This window comes from Dipodomys ordii, unplaced genomic scaffold, assembly GCF_000151885.1.
Source record: "Dipodomys ordii isolate 6190 unplaced genomic scaffold, Dord_2.0 Scaffold143, whole genome shotgun sequence".
Lineage (NCBI taxonomy): Eukaryota > Metazoa > Chordata > Mammalia > Rodentia > Heteromyidae > Dipodomys > Dipodomys ordii.
The window spans coordinates 2384379-2411649 of NW_012267359.1; the positions used below are offsets into that span (position 1 = coordinate 2384379).

At 51.5% G+C, this 27271-nt stretch overlaps 1 protein-coding gene across 1 annotated transcript in view; it reads right to left on the reverse strand.

Annotated features, from left to right (window-relative positions):
• Cux1 (cut-like homeobox 1) overlaps window positions 1-27271 on the reverse strand; it is a 184950-nt gene that overhangs the window by 116882 nt on the left and 40797 nt on the right. The gene's annotated exons all lie outside the window — the stretch shown is intronic.

Genomic DNA, 27271 nt, shown 5'->3' on the forward strand with positions numbered 1-27271 from the left:
CAGGCCCTCCTGCTGTCCCTGAGCCAGGTAGCGAGTGACATCCAGCCACAGCCTGGGCCTGGGGCCAGGGAGGTTCCACAGGCCTCAGAACACAGAAGGATGGAGGCAGCAGTGGGGGTGGGGGCCACGCGCTCCCTGGTGTCTTGCTGGGGTGAGGAAGGAACGGTCGCTCATGTGGGCCGCCAGGCTGCCGTGCACAATTGGGTGCACAGCGATCCATCCAGGGAGGTGGCACTGGGGCACAGGGAGCATGGCGGGGTTGGACCTGGCCTGTCCCACCGAGGTGAGCCACCCTGCCCACTCTCCAAGGCCACGCCACAGGGGCATCATGGGAGTGCACCCTAAGGCTCCATAGGGCTCAGGTTCAGAGAGGAGAGGGTGTAGTTGGGCAGGGTCGTGGGATGGGGCAGGGAGGCGGAAGACCCTGAGTTGGGACCACTGCAAGTGAAGGAAAAGTGGGGGACATACTGGGGTGCTGAGGTCTAAGACCACAACCCAAGATTCCCCCCTCATTCAACCCTGTGCGCCCAGCCAGGCCCGGCCATGCACAGCAGGTGGGAGGGGTGCGGCAGGGAGCGTGTGTTCCGGGGGCCTGGACAGCTCCATTGCTCTTCCAAGCCCTCGCCATTCTTTGAAACCATTTACCGGAGCATGCGTGGGCTCCCACAGCCCCACCGCAGCGCCCTTTTCCGTGCTAAAGCCAACGCCATGTGTGTGTGCACACACGCGCGCGCACACACGCGCATATTTAAAGACAGTTGGAGGAAAAAAAAACCCACTCTATCTTCACACGTCGAACACAAACTGACACATAGGCACTTCAAGGCACCAGCTAAAAGCCGAGCGTTCTAATTTTACTCTTGGCAGTTGGAAAAATCCCTTTTGCAAGTCTACTGCCACAGATATTATCCGGTTTGGAACCACACTAAGGAGAAGGATCCAGAGTGTTCAATTCTGCCCTTGGTTTGCCAAGTTTTCTGAGCACTGTGCCCCGAGGACAGGCCCAGGCACCTTGGACTCTGTCCTTCTGGTTCGGGGGCCCAGTACTAAGCCCTCTGCTATACAATCGCAAATGAAGTGAGCCTGGGTCAGGCTTTCCCAAACCACACGAGAGGCAGAGGCTGGGCATGGTGGTTCACACCTGCCATCCCAGTTACTCAGGAGGCAGGAGACAGGAGGACAATTAAAATTCAGCCACACAGGGTTAGCAAGACTTTATCTCAAGAACAAACCTCAGGGGCTGGGAATGTGGCTTAGTGGTGGAGTGCTTGCCTAGCACGCACGAAGTGCTGGGTTTGATTCCTCAGTACCACATACACACAAGTGGCACTGTGGCTCAAGTGGTAGAGTGCTAGCCTTCAGCAAAAGGGACTGCCCTGGGACTGGCAAAAACAAAACAAAACAAAACAACACTCAAGCCAAAGTCCAAGATTCTACCTGAAAATCAAAAAGTCCTAGGTGTGGCTCATAGGGCAGAGCACTTGCCTAGCAATCACAAGGCTCTGAGTTCATATCCCAACACACACACACACACACACACACACACACACACACCAACTGCTCATTGGAATGAATGATTGATTTAGTAATTGCCACATATTTAAAACGGAAACAATCATGTAGGGCAAGGTGCTTGATTACAGGTTCTCAGGCTGAATTCTGTTGTGTTTAGTCCTGTACTATCCATAAAGACACGAGCATTTTAAGGCCTCCATCATGATGATCTTGGGATTGTTAATGTCAGATGTCTGTTGGCAAAAGCCAAAATAGCTCACTTCAACCTTTCCCCTAAGTTCAAAGCAAATAATAAGGTGTGTTTACAGAGACACTTCCTCGAGTTATTCTCAGACTGCCGATCTGAGCCACCTTTACAGTGGAGAGAAAACAGCAAAGCACTATCAAGGCATTTTTTGAGGGGGGGAGGGGGAAGAGCTACTACAGAAAACCAGGATGATTTAAAAGCAAGACCCAAACCAGAGCTGACACACACTCAGTCATGCCTGAAAACTGCAAGCCTGCATCTCAACACACTTCTTGTAGCTTGTAACCGGTGGCTCACATCCCTAGCTACTCAGGATTGTGGTTCAAGGCCAGCCCAAGCAGGAAAGTCATCCATAGAATTCTGGAATGCTGCAGCTCCAGAAATACAAGATGGAGGCACTCGGTTCCAGATCATTCACACGTTAGGGGAGAGGAATTCCAGTGAAAAAATTCCCACTGAAATCTGAACAGAACAATGTGCTTTTTAAGGAAAAATTTTAAAAAGAAAGAAAAAGTTTATTTTCAGAAGTTAAGTTCATTTATAAACATAAGAAAATAAACAGTACACACAACATCAGATTAGACATATGTTAGGCATAGCAGCTTAACAAAGCTACTGCTTCTTTAAAGAGGAACTGGGGTCTCAAACGGGTACTGTCCTCCTTGGCCTCAAACTCCTCAGTGCTGGGATTACAGGCGTGCACCACCACACCTGCTGCGTGGAAGGGTCGTGGTTCCACGCTTGGTGCTTTCAGATAGCCACATGTCTCTCTTACTAAAGAACACAAGAGCTCAGGCCACGAATGGCGTGTTTAAGAAATAACAATATATTGTGTGCTACCTTGATTGCACAGCTCAACTTAAAAAACAGTTTGATGGCAAGCGAGATTCCCCTTTGTTCCAAGACTCTGGAACCTTCGCTTCCCATCTCATCACTGAGGCTATGGTCGGCGTCGGGCTTGCTGCGGCTTTTACAGATGAGCACAAAATCTCGTCTCTGTCACGGCAAAGGGAGGTTTTAAAATGGCATTTAAACTTGACTGTTAAATAAAAAATCTCTCTCTGCACAACAGCAGACAGTATGTCCCGGCAATTTCTCAAAGATTTTAGTTCACAGATTTGAGAAAATTCCATTAGCTTTAATTATTTATCAGCCGTCAATTTAGATTACTGTTCTTGACCTATTTTCATAGGGGAAGGGCCACCCAGCAATAGAATAAATGAATGGTCTTTTCGGCACTGGCTGATTTTCTGAAATAATAGAAATCAAGTTTAAAGAAGGAACGAAACCCCAAACATGTAATTACCGCAGTATAGACCCTGCCATGCTGCCTTTGTAGCTGGATAAAATGCACATCTTTGTGAGGTTTTTTTGGTTATTAAATAAGATTATCTTGAAAGGGATAAATTCGCCCATGCTATAATTTCTTCCCATTTAAATTTCTTTGCTCCATTGAAAACATGTTGTGCGTCCTGGCAGAGAGTCTCCCACTGATAGACGTGCCTTGAGCGGCGCGGTGGTGGAATTCCACCAGGGAGGGCCATGGGGTGTGGGCATGGAGGATTCTGGGCTCTGGCGTGGCATGGCTGCTGAGGGCTGGCAGGCCGGGGATCCCTGCATGCCTAGGTGCCTTCAGTGTCCAGTGACTCACATGCTGCACCCACCAGCAGTGCTGAGGGTGAGGAGGTGGCCAGGGAGGAGGGCAGAGACCGATGCACAGAGGCCACGTGGGGAAGGGTGGCCTGGGGCCCACGGCAGCCAACCCTCAAGGTGCTGTCGAATTCATGAGGTCCAAAATACTCGTTATGTGTCTTTCCATGCATTTCCTCACAAGTGTACAACAGAAGCTTCTACAAGCTCTGTGATGTGTGAATATCCTTACATTGATGCTGAATGAAGGTTTGTTCTTCTGTCCAACAGTGTTGATGTAGTGACACATGCACATGCACGCATGCGCACACGAGCACGCGTGTACACACACGCACACACGAGAGAGAGAGAGAGAGAGAGAGAGAGAATCAAGTATTGAGAAAGGGCTGCTCTGAGGAACTTAGTCTTGGAGTCCAGCAGGGCTGACCATCAGGATGTCCAGGCCCGGGTCTTCTGAGCACCTGGGTGCAGGTGGGAAAGGTCCTGTCCTGCCCGTAGGCCTTGGTTGCCCACCACACCCACTTGGCCCTGCCCTGTCCAAAGCTGTGTGTGACGTCCTCCTTCCATGCTTGGTGGCCAGGGGGCCAGAGGTGGGGGAGGGACAGGAGGCCTATGGCCACTGAGAGCTACTCGGCTGGGCCCTTTCTGCCCAGATGCTCAGGTCTGACCTCTAGCTTGATTTCAGAACTTAGGTGACACTGGTGGAGAAGAAGCAGGTGTCAGACATGTGTTCAAGTTCATGGAAGCTCTGGAGACGTCTGCCACATGCCCCAAGTGAGATGGAGGTGCTAGCCGCCAGGGTTCAGGTGGAGGGTCCAGCAGACGTCAAAGGGCTGAGGGCTGAGGGCTGATGGTGCGTCTCTCAGGCTGGCTGCCACACTGACTCATCAGGGCCTCACCACAGGGATCCATGCCGGACAGGGAACAGGCCCTGTGGGCACTCTCAATCCAGACAGGAAGCAGGGCCTCTTCTCTGGCGAGACATACCCAGCACATCACTGACCCCTGACCTCGGGTCTGCAGCTTCCCCCCTCCCCTCCGTTCTCTCCTTCGAGAACTTCCTGTGAGGATGGCCAGGGCTGATACACACTGCATGCAGAGAAGCATGCACACGTGTGCAAGGTGGTGAAAAATGAAAACAATATGGACCCCACGCAGGTGTCACATATGGGAGAGCTGCAGTAAAGGGACAGGACATGGAGCGTTGAAAAACACACAGTGGCCAGCACCTCGTGGCTTCCCTTCCTCTAGGGGACATGCGAGCAGCTTCTGACTCTCACCCAAGCAGTGGGTGGGCCGCCAGCGGAGCCACGGGGTCAGGGCTGCGGGAGGCAGCACAAGGGGTGGCAATGTGTTTAAGAGGCAGATGATCCAGCCTGGGACAGGAGGGACCACAGGAAAGGGACAAAGCACAAGCCTAAACCACGTCACCCTAATGTTGAAAATGTGAATAAACACACACACCTCCAACCCAACAATCCAAAACTTTTTGAGCACATTTCAAATTTCTTTTTTTTTGGGGGGGGGGTTTGGTCCTGGGGTCTGAACTCTGGACCTGGGTACTGTCCCTCAGCTCTTCAGCTCAAGGCTAGCACTTTACCACTTGAGCCACAGCGCCACTTCTGGCTTTTTTCTTTTTTCTTTTTTGCTTATGTGGTGCTGAGGAATCGAACCCAGGGCCTCAGGCATACAAGGCAAGTGTTCTACCATTGAGCCTCCTTCCCAGCCCCATTGAGCACATTTCAAATTTCTTATTTTTCTTTTTGGTTTAGGGACGTTCCACAAGTTGACACAAGTATCCCCCCAAATCTGGACACATCAAAAACCTGTCAACCCAAGCACGCAGAAGAATACACATGCACACATCTGTTTAAACCCACCACCTCCACAGAAAGAGCAGAAGGGTCTATGTGAGAGGAATTAGGGCTCCTTTTCACTTCTTTATCTTTAAATACACAGTCTACTTCTCACATAAAAACACATCCTTTTGTGAACTAAGGATGGGCATCAAGGGAGAGCTGTAATGAGCCCACAGCTCTTCATCTGCCCACAGCCCCTAAGGCGGCTCTGCAGGCACCACAGCCCACCTGGCGAGCATGCGGCAGGTGCGTGGCAACGGCATGGCCAGGCGCCCTGCTCTCTGGCACACATTTCCTCACCTCCTGGCACTGCCAGTGCTGCAGCATCGGGAGGAGACCTAGGGGTTACCCCACGGTTTTACAGCTTTGTGGTAGATCTCAAATATCATGGAGGGTTTGGGGAAATCATGCTACCACGGCACATATGATGTAATTCTTACTGTTAAGGTTTTGGGGTGAAGGTTGGACACTAGGGATGAAACTTGGGGCCTCTCGCTCAACCACCTCCCAGGTTCCTCTGCTTTTTTAATCCATATTTTAGACAGGATCGCGTGCTTTGGCCCAGGCAAGCCTCAGATGGTGAGGCTCGTACCCGAGTTCTCTACCTGGGATTACAGGCATGCATCACCATGTGTGACCATCATTGTTTAAAAATATTTGCTATTTGGGCTGGGAAGGTGGTTCAGTGGTAGAGCACTTGCCTTGCATGCATGAGGCCCTGGGTTCGATTCCTCAGCACCACATAAGCAAAAAGAAAAAAAGCCAGAAGTGGCACTGTGGCTCAAGTGGTAGAGCACTAGCCTTGAGCTGAAGAGCTGAGGGATAGGGCCCAGGCCCAGAGTTCAGGCCCCATGACCAGAACCAAAAAAAAAAAAAATTGCTATTTATGACTTTCTTTAAAATGATCAGAAAGAGCTAAAGCAACACATTTGAGTTCATGTCTAGGGGTGGGGGAGACTTGAAACACTGACTTTATGCCATAATGAATATCCATGTTTCCTGTCAACAGATGACCGGGTTATGGCTCTGAGGGAATATGGAGTTTTAAAACCTCGTCACAAATGAACACGAGGACCAGTGTGTGTAGACAGGCCACAAATGAGCAGATCACACCACGAGAGCCCACTAGACTTAGAACCAGACCTCGAGCATGCGCCTTCCTGGTCTCCTTTGCTGTCTGAATGTTTGTCTGCCATTTGTGCGAGGTTAGCTTACGTCAAGTTAGCAGTGAGGGAAAAGGGGAATGACTCCCTGTGTCTTAGCTGAATCATCAGCACAGATAGCTTGCTAATATTTTACCAGCGTCACAGAGCAGCTCAGAAGACTAATTAATCACCAAAGATGGGCCCAATCTTCTTGCAGACACCAAGAACATGGTGCAGGACAGAGGCAGAGGCAGGACCCAATGTGGCACCCACAGCTCATGGTGTCTAAGGGTCTTCATTATACAGACATGCTTTTTTTCCTTTCTTCTGTAAAACACTGCAGAGCCAGTGGCATGGAAAATGGAAATATTTATGACATACATATGGCCTATGAAATTTACACAGCCAAGCACCAGCATCTCACGCCTGGAATCCTAGCTATTCAAGAGGATGAGATCTGAGGATTGTGGTTCAAAACCAGCCTGGGCGGGAAAATAGGTGAGACTCATCTCCAACTAACCACTCAAAAGGTGGAAGTGGAACTGTGGCTCAAGTGGTAGAGAGTCAGCCTTGAGTGGAAAAGCTCAGGAGCAGCATTTAGGCCCTGAATTCAAGCCCCAGTACTGGCACATGTGCGTGCACATATGCGCTTGTACACACACACACACACACACACACACACACACACACACACACAAACCATTTGTGACTCAGTAGGCAAGCAGAAAAGCAAAGCCTTCACTGTTTAAAATGCTCAGAGGCCCTGAGTTAGCAAGTGAGGAGAGCTAAGTTTTCACTGCAGAAAAGCCAGCCCCAGCCCTGGCCCCGGCCCCGGCCCCAGCCCCAGCCAGGCTGGCCACCTAGAAGGGGATAGGCTTCTAGGAAGGGGACCCAAGTCCACCCTACCAGACAGGCCTTTTACAGACTCCAAGAAGCCGGGCCAGTCCCGCCCAGGTCACCCACCAGGGCTCTGTGGTTCACAGGGATGCGGAGGCTGTGGTGCGGGGCTGGAAGCCAGGCCACACTAGAGCAGGCCGGTTGTGCCCAAGGCCACAGACAGCTGAGTCAGAGTGCAGGGTGCAGGGGAAGAGCCAGAGCTTGGTGTCAGCAGGGTCTCTGCGTCCCTGTCCCTCCCACACTGACATCCAGGTTCTTTGTGGAACACAGTGCAGGTTTGTACAGAAGCCATGCACACCCCTGGATGCCTGGAATCTTCTCCACATGACACACCTACAACCCTAAACAGATGCTGCCACGCGGGGTGGCCTGGGAACTGATATGCTCAGGAGATGCAGCCCCATCCCCACCCCTGAGGACTTCTGACCCACAGGTGGAGTAACCCAGAAGGGAGCTTGTAGATGCAGACCACTAAAGAGCTCTTACAAAGCATGAGAAGAAAAAGCATGAGCCGGGTGCCAGTGGCTCACGCCTGTAATCCTAGCTACTCAGGAGGCTGAGATCTGAGGATCACGGATCAAAGCCAGCCCAGGCAGGAAAGTCCATGAATCTCTTATCTCCAATAAAACCAGAAAACTGGAAGTGGCACTGTAGTTCTAGTGGTAGAGCGCTAGCCTTGAGCTGAAGACCTGAGGGACAGCGCCCAAGCCCAGAGTTCAACACCCATGACCGACCAAAAAAAAAAAAAAAAAGAGCATAATACCCTGAGATAAGGGAAAGCTCTATGTTTCAAATCCTTTCTGGAAGATTCTGCCACATGTGTCTCACAAGGAACTCACCCCTCTTTGGCATCTGTCTTCCTTGATTCCATGTGCTTCTCTCTGCACCCCTCCCCACTGGCACACACATGCCAGGAACGGCCCAGAGGCCACTGGACAGGAAGTGCCTGTCACCCTGACCCTGGAAACCAGGCCCCAAATTACACACACACACAGACACACACACAGACACACAGACACAGACACACACACATACACACACACACACACAGACACACACACACATACACAGAGACAAACACACACACACACACACTAATCCTAGCTACTTGGAAGGTGGGAGATAAGGAGGATGAGGGTCCAAGGCTAGCCTGGGCAAAAAATGAAAGACCCTCGCTGGAAACTAAAGGGATGCGGCTCAAGTAGTAGTACAACTACCTAGCAAAGCACCAGGCCCTAAGTTCAACCCCAGGATCCCTCTAGAGGCAAGAGGGCTCTGCCTGCGGGGGAGAGGCTGGGTCAGGACAGCGGGGCCAGCTCACCACTGGTGGGGGCGGGCATGGGCCCTGTGTACATGAACTTGGGTCTACAGAAAAATCGCTGACATTTGGGGAATTATCATGTGTTTTAGTAAATAAGTAGCTTTTAAAATAGCTTTGAAATTCCTCTTGTAATCTTAGGGCTGTTACAAAGAGTAACTTTTACACAAAGATTTTTTTCTTTTCATATTACAGCCTGATTTCTTTGTAGTGAAACACTTTAAGAAAAACAAAACAAACAAAAAAAAGCAAAAGAATCAGTGGGAGACACCATATATCTCCTGGCTGGAGCCGTGGGCCTGCTCCATGAATCACACAAGTCCATAAATGTCAAGCGTGCATTTGCCCGACTTTCCTTTCCTTACCATATATGGCAAATATAGATCTGCTTATCTCCAACCATCTTGACTTTAGCTTTAGTGATTTTTGTACAAAACTGTCTTTCTTAAGAATTTCTCTTGCTCTACGACTCAGATACACAAGGCCACAGAGCCTGCGGTCATTCTGATGCTCTGGGGTATGGAAGGCGGAAGTGTTTTCATGGCTCAGTGCGTGACCTGGGTCACTGTGCCCGCCATGCCCACTCTCGCACTGTCTGGCCAGCCACAGTCCCACTAGAGCAGGGTACCTTATCTCCTGTCCCACACTCAGAAAACTAGTGGGCACTTGTATACATTGTTTTCCTATAGTTCATAAAGACATAAATACCAGTCTGAGCTGACTTTGAACCATGATTTTCAGATCTAAGCCTTTGAGTAGCTAGGATTGCAGGCATAAGCCAATGGCACTTGGTTTGGTTTTCATGTTTTGTTGTTATACCAGTAGTAGGGCTTGAACTCATGGCTTCACTCTCTTACTTTGCTTTCTCACTGAAGGCTGCCTCTCTAAAACTTGAACACCTAAATTATAAACATTTATGAAAACATGTTCAGGATTGTATGTAGATATTTACAAATAAATTGTCTAAAGTATGGTATGTATAGGGGAGTATTCCAATAGTGTAACTCTTTGAACAGCTAACTTATAGTTCAGCAAAATGAATACCAGGAAGCTAGAACATGTGTTGTGTTGTTGAGGTGGCAAACAAATAAAGAGAGGAAGGGTGGGCAAAATGATCACAATATTCAAGGTTCATAGAGGAAAAGAGAAGCCAGTAATTTGAAGAGATGGGTTGGGTTTAGAGATATGAGGGAAAATGATAGTAAGGGTGACACTGATCAAGATGCATTATATTTTTAAAGCAATTTGTTGAGCTGAAACTCCCTTTATACAATTACTTAAAGATAACAATAAATAAAGAAGAAGAAGAAGAAGAAGAAGAAGAAGAAGAAGAAGAAGAAGAAGAAGAAGAAGAAGAAGAAGAAGAAGAAGAAGCTGTACAAAAGCATTTCATCGTGTAATGAGTGATGCCAAAAAGGCATCTAATAATTATTAATGGTGATTTTTAATTTTGAAGCTTAAACATGGCTGGTTCATTTGCTGCCCCAATTAAGAAAAAGACATAAATACCAAAGATGTTTCTAGGCTGCTAGAAACTGACTGCTATAAACATTGATGAGGGACCGAAACCATTTAAAAAGTGTCCAAGGAATGTATACTCCATCCATCTGCCCATCTGCGGCAGAGGGGCCCTAGGGTAGAGGCAAAGCTCAGATATGCTACATGAACGATATACACACACTCTCTCTCACAGAAAACTCCAACGACCTGAATTCAGAGCCTACTCTGTTCCCCAGAGTCGGTGCGTGATGCAGCTGTCACATGGCGGTGACGGAGACAATGACGCCAGCCCTTCCTGCATCTGCATCTGCACTGTCAAAACCACCCTGCCCTTGAGGCTGTCTTGCCTGGGATGCAGCACTCCTGGCCAGGTGTCGGGTGGAAGGCCTGGCAGTGACCTGGTGTGGGCCCTTGGCCTGCCTGCTCCCTTGTGTCTGGGGAAGGTGGCATCTGCAGGGAGACCCCTGCTTGGAGCTGGACTCCTTTTGGCTGGCCCAGGGCTCCTGGCAAGTTCATGCCAGGATGGTAGCATGGGTGACAAGGCAGGGCGTTCGCCCGGCCTCTGCTGAGAGCCGAGTGCTCAGCACACTTTCATATTCATCTCCGTTGCAGGAGATGCTGGTTTCCCATGCTTTAACATGTTCTGCCGAAATTAGGCTCAGTGAGGCAGGCTGTGCTCCACGGCTTACTGCACTGAGATCGTGCCGGTGGATCTGTTAAATGGTAACAATATTACACAACACCAAAGGAATCCTGTGATTCCAAAGCTCTTCCCCAGCAGAGAGTTTAAATTTACAGAAATGCATGGGAGACAGATGAAGCAGTCCACACCCACAGTCACCCACGTCTCCCCCACCCCCTGGGACTACAGTCAGCCAGGGCCTGCTGTCCTGACGCATCCTTAGCACACTGCCGGGCCAGTGTCCCCAGCCTGGGGGAGCCGCGAGCACCGGGTACATCTTGAAGTGTCTGAGGATCCACGGCCTGAGTGTGGACCCATGCTTGAGTATGGGTGACGTCTGGGCCATGTGGCTAATGCAAACTTGGGCCTGCTGTGTCATGCCACCACACCACGCCACGCCACGCCACGCCACGTGGTCTCCTAAAAGCTGTGCCCCACCTAGAAGCACACAGCTGGGGAGGCCCAGTTTCTGAACAGTCTGCGTCAGGTCAATCTGCCCAGCACCTGCCTGGGCCCCCCCCACCGCCGTCCTTCCTGTCCCCCCAGAGCCGGCCCAGGCCCCCCGGCCTCCTACCCATCCCCCTGTAGCCTGCACCTGTGACCTTGCTCCTGCAGAGCCTGGACTGAGTGACTGAGCTATGACCCCACATGCAGCAGGGATACCCTCAAATTCTACAAAGACTGCTGTGCTAAGCCCCAAGTCGCTGTGAGCACCCTGAGCACCTCTCCCCCAAAGCCAGCTTACGCGTTCAGTATGATGGTTGCTAAAGTTAGGTCCAGCACTGCTTTGGCCTAAGGAAGGAGATGTCAGAGAGGGGAGGGGAGGGGCAGGCTGGTCCCTGGCAGGACCAGGAGGCTGCTCTTCATTCAAAGATGGATTACTGCTTCTGCTTCACAAGAAGGTTCCGGAAAGAAGATGATCTTTACAGCAGGGGCTGGGGAGTTGACCCACCCAGTCTTAAGAGTCTCTAGCCTCACGTAGGCAGGGCTGGGCACCAGTTGTGGCTGGATCAGAGGGGGTGCCTCTGGAGCCAGTGGAGGAGCTCTGTGGGCCTCAAGGGCAGGGTGTCTGGCCTTGAGAAGAAAGTGGCCACAGGGCAAGCCCGAGCCTTTCCTGGGCCAGGGCAGCATGAGGCTCAGACACGAACCCGGGATGGACCAGGCAGACCAGGTGGGCCTTGAAGCTGCTCCCCAAGTTCTGCCTTCCCTAGGGTTGTGCTCACTGCACGCAGTCCCACAGCCTGCAGCCTGGACCACCGACGCCACAGGCAGAGCAGTCAGGCTTGGGAAGGCCACAACAGTGCCCTGATCCGGGGAGATCTTTCAATGCCCGCATGTAGTTCTCCCAGCATTCCTTTCTCTTGCTACTGAAGGCAGCCTGTGGGTGCCCTGCACTCCCGTGAGCAGCCCCCGAGCGAGTGGAAGGCAGGGACACAGGGACGAAGCCTGCAGAGGCTTGCTCACAGCAAGCAATGGACAAGCCATCCCTGGCACCAGTTGCCCAGCCAGCCAAACCCAGCCAGCTGCTGGTATTTTTATGGCCCAGGAGCTAAGAATGGTTTTCACACTTTTAACGTGACTCCATTTTAAATGGTTATATAACACAGCCATGCACATCACATCTCCATTTTCCTGCCTGCCCAGCTAGGCCTAAAGTACTTCATGTCAGAAACTTTTGGACAAAGTTAGCAGCCCCCTGACCTCTCCCTCATTTCTCCCCTACCTGTCCCTCACTGCCATGGGAGGTGTGAGTGTGACGAGGACTCACACTCAAGAGCCAGGCCCTGTGGAAGGACCCATCACTTGCTCCCTGCCTAACCCAGGCAGGCGTAACCTTGAGCCTCAGTTTTCTGCGCCCCTTCCCCCAGTGACTGGAGTAACACAAGGTGGTCATAAGAGTAGCAAGTGTCTATGAGCTCAAAATGCTTTGGAATGAAGACTGTTGTTAGAGGTTGTTTGTGAGCTGATTTATCATCAAAGGCGAGATTCTCTCCTATCATTGCAACCTAACGTCTTTGTGCAGGTCACCCCATAGCGTGAGTGGATAGGCAGGGTAGGGTCTGCTCCATCGCTGCCTTATGGCAGGTCAGCACTGTGGCTGGCGCCCATCTGCACCAAAGAAGAACTGCCCCCCCCGGGGGGGGGTAGTTGGTCCCCACATACTCCACCATGGGGAAATCTTCCCCACTGTGCCCAGATAGGGGCGGGCGGGACAAGGGAGAAAGCTAGGAGCCTCCGGGAAGTACAAATCATGAAACATCAGGACACAGAACAAGCATCGCCTGCCCTTCTACAACAGGGCTGCAGGCTGCGGGGCCCAACCTTCCCACTCAGGAGCCCAGGTCAGCCCTACCTGCTGGAAGGAGGGCCAGCATGCTGACAAAGGACAAGGTGACAAGGCCCTGGACAACACAGCTGGAACAGACTGGGCCAAAGGAACTGAGCCAGACTCCAGGCCATCCCAAGAAGGGGATGAGACCAAACTCCATCTCCAAAGCCACAGCCACTATCAAAACACTGTTCTGTTTTTATTGCTGTGGGACCTGGAGTTGAATCCCAGGCCCCACACATGCTAGGCAAGTGGTCTGCCATATTAGCCCAGCCCTTCATTTGTGTTTTGGTTCTGAGACATAGTCTGCCAGCCCTTTGTTTATATTTTGCTTTAAAAAATTATTTTATTGTAAAGATGCTGTACAGAGGGGTTACAGTTACATGAGTAAGGTACTGGGTATATTTCTTGTTGAACATTGCTATCCACTCCATTTTTCTCCCACTATTCTTCCGTTCCCACCAACCTGGGCGCCCCTCCCCCCCCCAAGTTGTAAAGTTCATTTCCATCATAATGTCTTATGAATATCATTGTTGCATTAGGTCATCCCTTGTCCTTGTTTTGCCATTTGCCCTTCTCTTCCTCAAATCAGATAAATGTATATACAAGATGCAGGGTACCAGAATCAAAGACAGGGATTGCCAGGGATAAACCAATGGAAAAAGAAAAAAATGAAATAAAATAAAAAGAATTAGGTGCAGTACTTTGACAACAGCAAGGTCAACAACCAAAAAAAAAAAAAAAGACCTGTTTAAAATAATTTTTTAAAATAATTTTTGTCATGGGGCTGGAACTCTAGGCCTGGGTGCTGTCCCTGAGCTCTTCAGCTCAAGGCTAGTGCTCTACCACTTGAGCCACAGCACCACTTCTGGTTTTCTAGAGGTTAATTGGAGATAAGGGTCTCTCGACTTTTCTACCTGGGCTGGATTTGAACCGCGATCCTCAGATCTCAGCCTCCTGAGTAGCTAGGATTATAGGCGTGAGCCACTGGTACCCAGATAATTAGCATCATTTTATATGGTCAAATGTACATAACTATTGAGCTATTGTGATCCTCTGCTAGGACCATCCTAGATATATAATTATCACAATGAGGAAAACCATGAAATATGGTCTCACCATAACTTTGTAACTTTGCTCACCCTGGCTTCAAACTTGTCTTTGGTGGTCCTGAGTAAACAGGATTGTACTGCCACACCCAAATCAGTCCTAGCTTTTTGGGACATTTCTTTAAATACATTTTGGCTGGATTTTTCAATGACAAAACTAAAGCCTGGACATGAGCTTCAAACTTCAGCACCGTGGCAAGAGGCTAATTAATTAGCAGGTAGCACTTTTGAGCAGGGCGGGCGTGTGTGCTGCTTCTAGCACACTGAATTTCTCCTTGGTACATATTTTCAGAGCTGTGTGCGCTGCATGTGCAAGGCCACAAAGATGGTGCTGCGTCTTGGAGCTGAAGTTCTGCAGGAAGAAAGATGTGGGAATCAGGGTGGTAAGGGCCTGGGAGGTGGAGCGGAAGTGAGTTCTGGGCATGTGCAGCAGGCAGGCCCTGGATAATGGCAGAGGGCTCAAACCTGCAGGAAGCCGGCGGCTTTACCCAGACCAGGCCCTGCCCGTTACCCTAGACACCCTGATTACAGGTCTGGGGGCTGGCAAGAACTCAGCAAAGAGCTCAGAGTCACAGTTGAGATGTGTTTAGTGAATGAACTTAAAGGCGGAGCAGTTATTTTCACATCCCTCTCAGTTAACAGACCAGGGACGCACACCTCACATATCACTGTGCTCCGGGAAAAGCCATCAGGGCTAACCAGCGCCAAGAATGGCCAGAAGCACAGCCCTCAGAGTGCAGCCCAGGTGTGGAGGCCTGGTAGGAGAACTTTTAGAAGACCCTGAGCAATGCACTGTGGATTCCAAGGGAAGAGAGGCAGAACTCAGCACACTATCAAGTCACATTTAAAATATCTTTCCCTAGCAGGCGCCGGTAACTCACATCTACAATCACAACTACTCAGGAAGCTGAGATCTGAGGATTGAGGTTCACAGCCAGCCTAGGCAGAAAGTTTGTGAGACTCTTATCTCTAATAAACTACTTAGAAAAAGCTGGAAGTGGTGCTGTGACTTAAGTGGTACAACGCTAGCCTTAAGCACAGAGAGGCTCAGGGACAGAGCCCAGGCCCTGAGTTCAAGCCCCAGTCCCGGCAAAAAAAAAAAAAAAGTCTTCTCCTAAACACAAACTAACACTCCTTAGCCCATCAGCAGCACAGGAAACCAAATCCAAACAAAGTTACCTACAAGTGTGTGAGCAAGAAAGTCCAGTGCGGATAAAGCAAAGCTGAACAACATGCTGTGGCCCGTCAGCGTCCACAACAGCTTCTTTCTGGAAGTTTCTAAGGCAGGCACGGGGAGCTGCCAGTGGATACGGAAGTCATTGTTCTCCTGATAGGCAAAAAACAAACAAACAAACAAACCTGGAAGTCTTTTTTTTGTTGTTGTTGTTGGTTGTGGGGCTTGAACTCTGGGCCTGGGCACTGTCCCTCAGTTCTTCAGCTCAAGGCAAACGCTCTACCACTTGAGCTACAGCGCCACTTCCAGTTTTCTGGTGGTTTATTGGAGATAGGAGTCTCACGGTCTCTCCTGCCCGGGCTGGCTTTGAACCGCAATCCTCAGATCTCAGCCTCCTGAGTAGCTAGGATTATAGGCGTGAGCCACCAGCGCCCGGCTAACCTGGAAGTCTTTAGAACTAAAATTGCCCCCCCCCCCCCAGTACCTCAGCAGGCAAGAAGCCTGGAGTAGGGAAGGTGGTGTACGCCTTCAATCCCCACTCCTGTCATGAGTTTGAGGTGAGTCTAAGCTACGTAGTGAAAACTGTCAGTGCTGAGCGTGTAGCTTCGTGGTGGCACGCCTGCCTGTGTGCCAACTACAATCTCCAGCAGCAAAAACTAGAGAAATCAAGGTGGCTTGGGTCATGGGCACAGACGGCTGGGAACATTTGGAAGCACTTTCCCTGAGAGGCTGCCGACAAGAATCCCGTTTCTATTTTGGTGCTAACATCGGGGAAACAAGCTTAAGACACATGGGTCCCAATTTGGGGCAGCTGCCTTCTCGGAACAGCCTGAAATAGGGCTCAAAAACACATGTGTGTGCACAGGCAGGCGTATGCGCCACGCGCACACATACACACGCACGCATGCACACACACGCACACACACATACACACACGATTGTGTGCTCACAGCCACCGACAAAACCAACAGGCTCCCAGCAGGCACAAAGGATTTCAGTTTCTCAGGGCGGCTGGAAACTTCAAGACCTATCTTCCTTTAAGCCAGATCCTATTCCGTCCATTTGTCAACAGTCCACATGGCCTAGCCTCTGCTGCCCAGGGCCATGCAGGCTGCCTGGGCAAAGTTTAATCTCAGAGGAAAGTGGGCCCCAGTGGCGCGGCTTCAGTTAGGTTCACTTGGCACACAATGTGCCACCAGCCTGAGGGCAGCAGAACACCCTCCAACGCTCTGGCTGGGGGTGCTCTTGAGGAATGAATGCTGGCCATCCTGTCTCCCAGATGTGGCTAGCATAAATCACAGAACTGAGATTTCAAGGCAACCTTCTGGTGTTTGTCAGCCTGGGGGCTGGCCTAGTGGTGAGCTTAGAGACCCCCTGTACCCCCCCGCCCCGCCCAACCAGGGAGAAGCAGTGGGGACAGTGGGTGGTGGCCTGGAGCTGCCCATTCCCGCAGCCCTGAGATCACAGCTCGGATGCTGAGATGCAGGGTGAGGCGGGACCGGGCTGGGCACGGCCTCTGGGCCTCTCCTGGCATCCTCCACAGTGTGCGTGGTCTGAGGGCCTGGGGGAAATGTGTTTCAAAGCACAGCTGTGGTGGCGGGTCAGCAGCCTTTCTCTCATGCCCTTGATACAAGTCCACTCAGCTAGGAGGATGAAGAGCTGGGTGGGAACAGCTTCCTGACCTGCGTCAGCCCTGCAGAGAAGAAAACCCTGCCTTGGCTATACCACCTGGCTGGTCTGAGGCTGCAGCGTTGGCTCCAAACACCCTTCTACCCCACATGGCTCACCTCAAGAGGCCCAGAGCCTCCCTCTCTCCCCTCTGGAAGCCACTGGGCAGGAGAAACTCTTGCCCAGAGCTGGTCTTGACTAGAAAGCCCACCAGGACCCTTGTAGGGTGCTCAGAGGCTCTCTAGGTCTTTCCTATTCTCTCCTAGGGGGCTTGCTTACAGGCCTGTGTGAAGTGACAATGCACAGGGTCACGCAGCATTTGCTTCTAACCCTTCCACACCCTTGCACACCCTCTGGAGCCCACACAATACCCATATACCATTTATTCCCATAGAGTCAAGTTTTGTTTCTAGAACTTTCTGTTCCCAGTTAGTTTTCAATCTACAGTAGGCTGACTCTGCAGATACAGAAATATATGGCAAAGAGGGCCCAGTAGCCCCACACCTCAAATTTTATCCCCATTTATTTCTGAAACAACCGCCATGGTCGGATTCTGTCACCTGTGTCTGCATCCACCTATGCGATGGAGCTGTCACCACACCGCCAGGCACTCTGGGCAAGTGGGAAAAATCGACTTCCTGTGTTTCCCCCTCCCCACCAGGCACCCAGACAGGAAGCTGTCTAGCCCTGGGGAGCCCAAACCTCCTCAGGCAGGCATCCATGCCCTGGGATATGTGCACCCAAACAGTGTGGAGCTGACCTTCCCAAATCTAAGCAGAGAGGGACTGGGCGCCAGTGGCTCACACCTGTGATCCTTGCTACGCAGGAGGCTGAAATGTGAGGATTATGGTTCAAAGCCAGCCTAGGCAGAAAAGTCCTGGTGACATTCTTACCTGCAATTAACCACTCAAAAACCAGAAGTGGTACTGTGGCTCAAGAGGTAGAGAGCCAGCCTTGAACACAAAGAGGCTCAGGGACAGCACCCAGGTCCTGAGTTCAAGCCCCACAACCAACGTAGACAGACATAGACAGACTCAGACAGACAGACAGACACACACACACACACACACACACAGAAGGTGGAGTTCTGGGGATCATGACCTATGCTATTTTGCAGTTTCAGCTATAGAAACCTGATCTCAAATGACACTTTAGGTAGACAGTAAGAGCAAATAAAGATAGAATGGGCAGGGTGGGGTGGGCACCCCCTCCTCCTCCTCCTCACTGCCCAGAAGTAGCTTGGGTTGGAGGCCCAGCTCCTCCTCCCCCACTTGGACCCCAAGAGCCCAGCAACCACACTCACCTGCCACACAGGTGACCTTGACCTCCGACCTGCCACAGAGGTGACCCTGACCAACCTCCTGGCCCATGTAGTAAACAAGTCTGGATCAACCAAAAGTAATTTAAAAGTGATCAGAAGTAACTGAAATAAAACATGTAGTCAATGAACCAAGTAGCTTTGAATTCTAAGCAAAACTTGGTCAGATGCCCTTGAACTCTATGAAGACAGGCACGTCTGCTCTGTGCCCCAGTGTGTTGGGGCATAACGGTCAAGCTGGCATTCTAGGACTTTCCAACAACCATGCCCATGCATGGGGGTATGGGCCATACATTGCTTTAGATGCTGCTAGTACTTCCATGCCCTCTCCTCTATACAGTGTTCTTAGAGTGTTGCACTCCCAATGCCCGGTGCCAGGACCCAGGGATGCCTGGGATATGCTGCCCTGCCTTGTCTGTGCTCCTGAGAGGGGCACAGCACAGGCTGCAGAGCCAGCAGACTTGGAAGGGGCTCCCCAGGTCACAAGGGGGTGACCTGGACAAGAGCCTCCACAGTCAACTCAAGCTAACTGCCACAGGGTACTTGTGGCTCTCAGCCCGTGCTAGAAGGACAGAGTGTGGTATGGGGCAGACACTTGTACCCACACAGCTGCCACCATAACCTTGAACAGAAGCCCCTGCCACAGGGGCTCCACGCAGGCACCATCAGCATCCAGGCCAGGCCTCAACCCGGGCTGCACCTCCCCCACAGTCCACTTGGACCCCTGGCTCCCCCAGGGCCGGAAGCCCCCTCCCCGAGGGGCTGCCTCCCACCCCCCCCCCTACCCCCGCTCTGGCAGCCATGGGTCAGCTCGGAGCCGAAGGTGAATGTCTCTGAAAGCCAAGACTATAGACTGTATACACACAGCAATTTGTTACTGTGAAAAACCATCTGTTTCTCGGTATTACAATCCTCAGAGGGCAAATTATAGCTAGCGTTCAACATAAAACATCAATTTAAACCATCAACTATTCATAATTTCAATTCTTTATTGGAAACCAAGGACATAAATGTCAGGGAATAAAGCAATATTTCTTTTATTAACTGTTCCATTCATCTGGCTATTAAATAAAACCAGGGCCCCAGTAAATGGCGGAGCCCCTGCCTGACAGCCACACCAAAGAGCTCTATAATTCTCAGGCACTCTGGAACAACGAAGACGGCGCTGTGTGAAAAGTTAGAAACTTTAATATATAATAAAATTAAGATGAATGCCAGCTTAATACCTTGTGAGCCAGTCTGCAGCGTCCTTACATTCAAATAGACTTCTTGAATGTTTTTACTTTTCACGGCGTCCACTGTGTGCTGAGAGCACGCTGGCTTTATGGCCAGGTTTCTGGGTACCAACTGCTTTGCCTCCTGGCGCTTTCCCTAGAGGAAGGCCACTTCCTGCGGCTCGGCTAGGCCTGTGTTGCCAGCAACCAGCCCTGTGGGGCGCTCACAGACCTGTGAGAACAGGCTCCCCCAAACACAGGGCCTGCCCAGCACAGACACTAAACTGAGGGAGTGCTCCAGGCCCAGGGCCTAGGCTAGTAATGGGGTGATTGGGGGGGGGCGGGGAGGAGATTTGGATTCGAACTTAGGGCCTTACAAGTACTCACAAGGACCGGACAAGGACTCTACCATTTGAGCCACACCCCAAGTCCCTTTTGCTTTAGCTATTTTTTAGATAGAGTCCCTTGGTTTTTGCCCTGCCAGTCTGGGCAGGGCTAATGTACTTATACCTGCACTTCTGAATAGCTGGCATTATAGGTGTGTACCACCACGCCTGACCAAGGTAGGGTTTTTATACGCATCCTCTCATAACAACCTTGTAGAGCGGGTCCATTGTAATGGAACAGGAAGGCCACTAGTCCCAACAAGGCGTAGTCAACACCTTTCATAGAAAGGCCCTAGCCAAACACAAGTAAGTAACTGCTCACTGCAACCACAGCCACTGCCAGGGCACTGCAGGTAAAAGATGGAGAGCAGAGGGACTAAGCTACTCAACACCCAGGGGGCCCAAGGAGGGTGCTGGTAGGGGGGTGGGAAGACTCAGGATTAGCACCACACCTGGGCTGAGTTTTGCGCAAATACTTGCTGCCATTTGGACAATGAGTGCCTGTCCCTCAAAGGCCTGGGTGTTAAAGCCCTGGGCCACAGCCTGGCGCTCCTGAAGGGTGGCAAAGAGGGAAGGCTCTGCCAGAGGCTCCCACCATGGTGCACTGCCCTGCCACAGTTCCAACTGAGCAACCACAGATGGAAACCTGCACAACCGGCCAACCCATAGCCAAAACCACCTTCCTCTTCCCAGACTGGGCAAGTCAGGACTTTGTCAGCAAAAGGAAGTTGATTGATACATCTGCATCGGTCTCTCTCTTTTCCTAGGTTTGGTTTCAGAGACCCAGCTTGTTACTCTCAGAAAAACAAACAGAACAGCATTAAAGATGTTCACCTTCAAAACCCCTCCACCTAGCTCACACCTGTAATCCTAGCTACTTTGGAGGCTGAGATCTGAGGGTTGAGATTTGAAGCCAACCTGGAGGAAAGTCCCTAAGACTCTTATCTCCAATTAACCAGCAAAATGCTGGAAGTGGGGGTGTGGCTCAAGTGTCAAGCACCCAGGCCCTGAGTTCAAACCCCAATACTGGCACAAAGGAAAAACAAAACGAAACAAAAACAAACAAAGCCAATGATCAACGGCGTCAGGACAAGAAGAAAGGCTGCATATATTCAGCACAGACGCTATTTTTTTTTAACAAATATTTCAGATCCAGCTGAGTCTGCAGATGTGAAGCCCCACACATCTGGAGACTGCCTGTGGCAGTTTCCCTGGGGCAGGCTGGGGGAAGCAGTGGCCACTGGCACCCACTGTCCTTGGCTGAGCACAGGAGAGCCACAGCCCCCTTCCCTCTGGGCAGCCCAAGTGCCCAGCAGGCTTTTGAAAGGATCAAGGAGTTAAGAGAGAGAACTGGGGCCCCACCACATGGGGGAGGCGCTGGCTTCCAAATTCCCACCTTTTGAGGGTGTTTGAGAGGTTGCTGTGTGATGCATGGAAGACTCTTTTAAAGGAAGGGCCTTCACCAGGCCAGCTCCCGGGAGTACCCTGAGAGCCAAGTGTAGAAACGCAACATCACAATCACACATGCAGCTCCCTGGGCTTGGCTTTAGCTAAACACCCACACTTGTAAGCAGTACTACATGCAAGTGGGGCTCACTTGCTCCAGGTGAGGTCTCTGTGGCCCTGGGGAGCCCCTTTTCTGTCTGGAGTCTCCCTCCTCCCAACCCTAAAGGCTCTGTTCCTGCAGACCCAAAGCACTTCCAGCCACCCGCAGGTCACTGTCTGAGCCACAAGCCACTCTGTGCTCACACCCATGCAGCTGCCCCTGCTCACGGGGCTCACGTGACACTGGTCATTCCGCTACCTGTGCTGACCCAGCCTTGCCATGAATTTACTGTTATACCCCAGGCTTGGTGCCGGGAGCCAAGGGACACCAGGAGATGACCAAAAGGGAATGTTACCCTTGTAAGGACAGACAGACAGACAGACAAGATGAGAGTAGGTGAGCACACAGGCTAGTCCTCAGGCCTGCCCAGGCTGCAGAGATGAGCAAGCACTAGAAATCTTAGTCCTTCACTTTCAGGACAGTATTTTATTTTATTTTTTGCATGTGTGTATGCCAGTCCTGGGGCTAACCTCAGGGCCAGGGCATTGCCACTTGAACCACAGCACCACTCTGGCTTTTTGGTGGTTAATTGGAAATGATAGGCTCATGGCCTTTCCTGCTCAGGCTGGCTTCACACCATGATCCTCAATCTCAGCCTCCTGAGTATCTAGGATGACAGAGATAAGCCACTAAGACGCAGCAGGAATAAAAAAATATTTTAAGATGATATTTCTTTAGAGGGAAGCTTCAGCTGGGACTCGAACAACTCCACAGATTGTACAGAACAGAAGGAATAGTGGCAGGCACCAGGGCAAAACATTCTAGAATGCCTGAAGCTGGGAAGAGTGCGATTGAGAGCACAGTGGCAGAGGTTCCCTGGCAGGGTGGGGTGGGGAGATGATACAAGGAGAAACTGGAAGCAGACGGGGAAAGACTCGGAAACTCCAGCTTCAGTGTAGACTAAAGAGAAGATGCATGGTCCCTGCATAGCGGACCTGTCCCCGAACCCCATGGGCAAGAGCAGGTGTGGACTCGCTTGCCTCCTGCTGAGGAACCCACGCAAGTAGAGTTAGCAATATGTGCAACCACATCACCATCCTCAATACCTCACTACCACCAATGCCCAATGCTGCCACCGGGATGCAGGACACCTGATCGTCAGGGGCTGCCGGGAGAGGACATGGACATGGACACAGACACAGCCTCTGCATGCATGCTCATGCCTCACATGCCATGTCCACACACTCAAGCCCTGGGTACCACATCCACACATGCAGGACCCTGGGCACTACATCCACAATTGCTCAGCCCCCCCCCACATCCACACACTCAAGCCACGCACACTTAGCGGCCCCCCCAACTCCCCAGTGTCACGTCCACATGCATTCAGACCCCGGACACGATGTCTACATGCACAAGCTCTTAGGTGAAACCCACTTCAAACTCCTGCTCCCATCTGGGTTTTCAAACAAAACGCTGCTTGTGCATACTTCGCTATCTCTCAAAGATAGATTTTTTTCACATAGATATATTTTTTTTTACAAAATCTAATTTTTTAGTAATTTTAGATTTTACTCACATGCAACTGTGTCCACTGTTTTGTAGTCACAATCTCTACAAACTCCAAACTTTCTGGTAGAGATTTCCAAGACAAATTTTTAAATTCTCTTAGAGTACTTAAGAGCTGAGTATCAGAGGCTCACCCTCGTCATCCTAGTACTCAGGAGGCTGAGATCTGAGGATCACGGTTTGAAGCCAGCCTGGGTAGGAAAGTCAGTGAGACTTATCTCTAATAAACTACTCAAAAAAGCCTGAAGTGGCCCTGGGGCTCAAGTGGCAGAGTGTTTGCCTTGAGCATAGAGAAGCTCAGGAACAGTGCCCAAGCCCAGAGTTTAAGCTCTAGGACCAGCAAAAAAGCTAGGCTGGAGGCATGGTTCAAGCAGTGCAGTACCAGCTGAGTTAGCAAGATAAGCAAGCACAAGATTCTGAGTTAAAGCCCTGATACATAGATAAATGGGGGAGGGGAGTGAGGGACGGAAGGGAGGGAGATAATAGGTGATAGATAAGACAGAATTTAGAACAGACAGGTGATAAATGACAGACAGACAGACAGAATTTAGGAGAATACTATATTGGGGAAACTAGCTGCCTGCTTCAGGCAGAGAATGGAGCAAGCCCTTCTGCGCTGTCCTGTGCCACTCTCCTCTCTTTTAACACAAAAAGTACTTTTTGGAAAGAGAATGAAACTCGGCCTAAGGAAAAGGCCAGCCTGTAATCTATCTACATCTATATTTAGATTATAGAATTAGATCCTAATTTAGTGGGCTTTCATCTCCAAGCGTGTGATGTTTCCCAGGGCCGCCTGAATTAGATTTCTACCCGGTACAATTTCCTGTAAGCTAGGATTAAAAGCACTCACTCCCCAGTTTCTTCCTTCATCATCCACAACACTTCCAGTTTCATAAGTAGTTTTAAAAATGTCAATATGGTATTTCATTTTCTAACAATCTGAGTGGGGGGGAGGGAAAGAGGGGGAAGAGACAGAGAAAGGGGGGAGGCAGGCTCCATGGTGTGGCTCAGATGAACGTGTGCCAAGTGGACACTTTCTGTCCAGTCACCTGTATACTTTCAGGTTCAGATTGTGTGTGTGTGCGCGTGCCAGTACTGAGTCATGAACTTAAGGCCTGGGCACTGTCGCTGAGCTTTTGTGTTCAAAGCTGGCACTCTATTCTTTGAGCCACAGCTCAGCTTCCAGCTTTTTGGTGGTTCACTGGAGATAAGAGTCTCACAGACTCTTCCTGCTCGGGCTGGCTTTGAGCCTTGATTCTCAGATCTCAGCCTCCAGAGTAGTTGGGATTACAGGCATGAGCCACAGGCAGCTGCTAGATTCTCATTATGGAAACAGAATCCAGGGCTAGCTGGATGGCCGGCCTTTCTCTCTCCTGGCTCCTTTAAGATGGCTCCAATTCAGATCTGTGAGGGACGAGCACGGCCACTGTCCAGGCTGGTGATAGGGCAACTTTTCCTTCTGCTTCCTAATTTAGTCAACTGCCAATGTCAGGCTGCAATGTGTCCCGAGTCCTGGGTCCCCCAGGTCTCGGGGGTTAAGATGGACCTGGGTTTGAGGAGAGCATGGCTGGCCATGGCACCACAGGGTGCCCATGGTCCTGAGTGGAGCATGGGAGGCGAGCTCAGGCCCCAGGGAGCCGTAGAGAGTCCGACAGGCCTGGACTGGCTCTTCGGTGGGCTCTCGCACCTGGATAGGGGCACCTCCCCAAGAGGTGCCAGGCAGCAATGCATGTGTGGGGGCCTCAGCCGCCACACAGTTAACCCCCAGGGCCCGAGCACTGCTTTCAGCATCAAATGAACCGAGGCGGAGGCTGGCTGGACTAAGCAGAAGTAAAAGTCCAGAGGGCATGGCTAGAACCCTGTCTGGACTGTGGCAGGGCTGGCGGGTCCTGGGGGGACTCTCCAAACTCCACTGGCATCCTGCAGTTGGTGCCGGGGCTCGGGTGGACCTTCCTGCACTCCGGGGCCAGAACTCAAGCATGAGGCACAGAAACCAAAGAACAATCAGAGCAGGCAACCCAATGGCTGCGGGCCTCTGACATGCCTCCTCCATCCAACAGGCAGGTCCTCTCAACCCAAATGACCAGGAAAATCCTCAGATGTGTGCCCCCAAGGCAGAGCCACGCAGAGTCCGGGCTGCTCTCCAGCCTTGTCAGCCACATCTGTTCTGTACCAGAAACCAGACCGTGTCACCTTCACCTCATAAATCTAAACAGAAGCACCCCACCTGTAGGTATGGGGTGCCCCAGCACTGAGGCCCTTTCATCTTCCCGGATGCCACGAGCCATAGCCCTGGCCCGGCAGTGCGCCTAACCAGGAAGGAACGTGGCCACACCAGAGCAGCTTCTTCCCAGAGGGTGCCCTCAGCTCGTGGACAGTGCCAAGCTCCTGACTCATCTGCGTGCACACTTGGTACTGGCTCCTGGGAAGCTCCTAGCCCCATCTGGTCTCCTCTTTATCACGTGCCCAGGATGGCGGCAGCAGGAGGGGCAGGCTCTGTGCAGGATCTCCTGCTCATTCCTTCTCCCAGTCTCATGCCCTCACCTGTCACCTGTGCCAGCTGAACTTTGTCCAGTCCCTGGCAGAATGCAGCTGGCCAAAGGAGGGCCAGAGCACAGTGTCTAGGACATGGAGCTTGTGTCCCTCAATCCTGGACTCTCTGGGGTCCGTAACCAGTGGCAGCCCAGGCTGGGCAGTGGCCTGTCTGACCTCAGTCCCCCAAACTGGGCAACAGGATGTAAGTTCCTGGCTCAGCTGGGCCACAATCAGATAGGTCTTCCCTCCCCCTGCCAACCCCCAAGGTCCTGGACACCCCATACCTCTGCACCCAGGGAGGCCAGCAGACCCAAGGGTTAGCCCTGGCTAGGAGGGTCCAAAATGCCCAGCGAGGGCCTGAGGTGCCCTCACCCCACTCCAGGAATGACTAGGCTTGCAGTCCTGAGTTGGTGGCTCCTGCCAACACCCTGCACCCACCCGAGGGGTCTGGGCGGCCTGGTGTCTGTCACAGGAGGACGGAGGGAGACACGTCTGACAACTCCCGGGAGAGGGGTCTGCCCGCCCCCTCCCCCCATCACTCACGGGGACTCTGGGCCACTTTCTGCAGCTGTCACTATACTACACGTAGCTCGGAAGTAGAACCTCATTTGAATGCTAACGAGGACACCAATTAGAAAGGCCGATCTGCCAGACACGTCGCACAACACATTTGAAACCCAAATACAAATATTCTGCATGCCGTCCTCCGTGGGAACACGCGTGCTAAGTGACAAAATGCAGAGTGAGCATGGTGGCCATGCTTGTCACTGCTGCCCCCCCCCCGGCCTTTACGAGGCTGGACAGGAAGGTGGGTGGGTCCAGAAGGGTGGGGGAGGGAGGGGCCAGGCCCGTCGGGGTGGGTGCGGGGTGGGTGCCCGCCGTGTGGGGGGCTGCTTAGTTATTACTGTGGCCAGAGCCTCATTTTTCAAGGTACATGTTAATTTCTATGGGCACATTGACTGAAGAAGGTTCCAGAAGCACACACTGCACACATTTCCAACTAAAGATAGAAGCTATGCTTAAAAAGCTAATTTGGTATTTTTAGGAGTTTGGGTTTCTTTGATCTGTCCAAAAGAGACTTAAAATTCAGCATGGCACTATTTTAGGCAACGCCTCACAAGGCTGAACCGGCTGGAACGCTGCACCCGCGGCCGGGGTGCTCCGCTGGGCGCTGGCGTTCTCACCACCACAGTCTGCCTATGCCAAAGCACACCATGGTGACTCGTTTGTAACAGGGCAGTGTTTTATAAGCAGGTGGGGGTGTGCTCAGCTTGGTCTGGGTGGGTTGAAAACCATCCCACACCCCGCTGGCAGTGCCATCCCAACAGGCGCAGCCCCCTGCGTCACAGGGCTGCTAGCTGGGCAGCTATGGTCAGCCCTGTTGTGCCCACAACCCCAGGCCCACGCCCCTGCCTCGATGCACCTCGGCCTCCCACCCAGGCAGCAGAGACATCTGGAAAGAGCCAGAGGATTCTAGGGTCTTCCCGGGCCTCAAAAGTAATGGCAGTTTGGAAGGCTGAAGCAGAAAGGTTATGAGTGTGAGGCCAGTCTGGGAAGCTAAATAGCAAGACTTTATCTCCCTCCTCCCCCCCCCCCAAAAAAAAAAATCA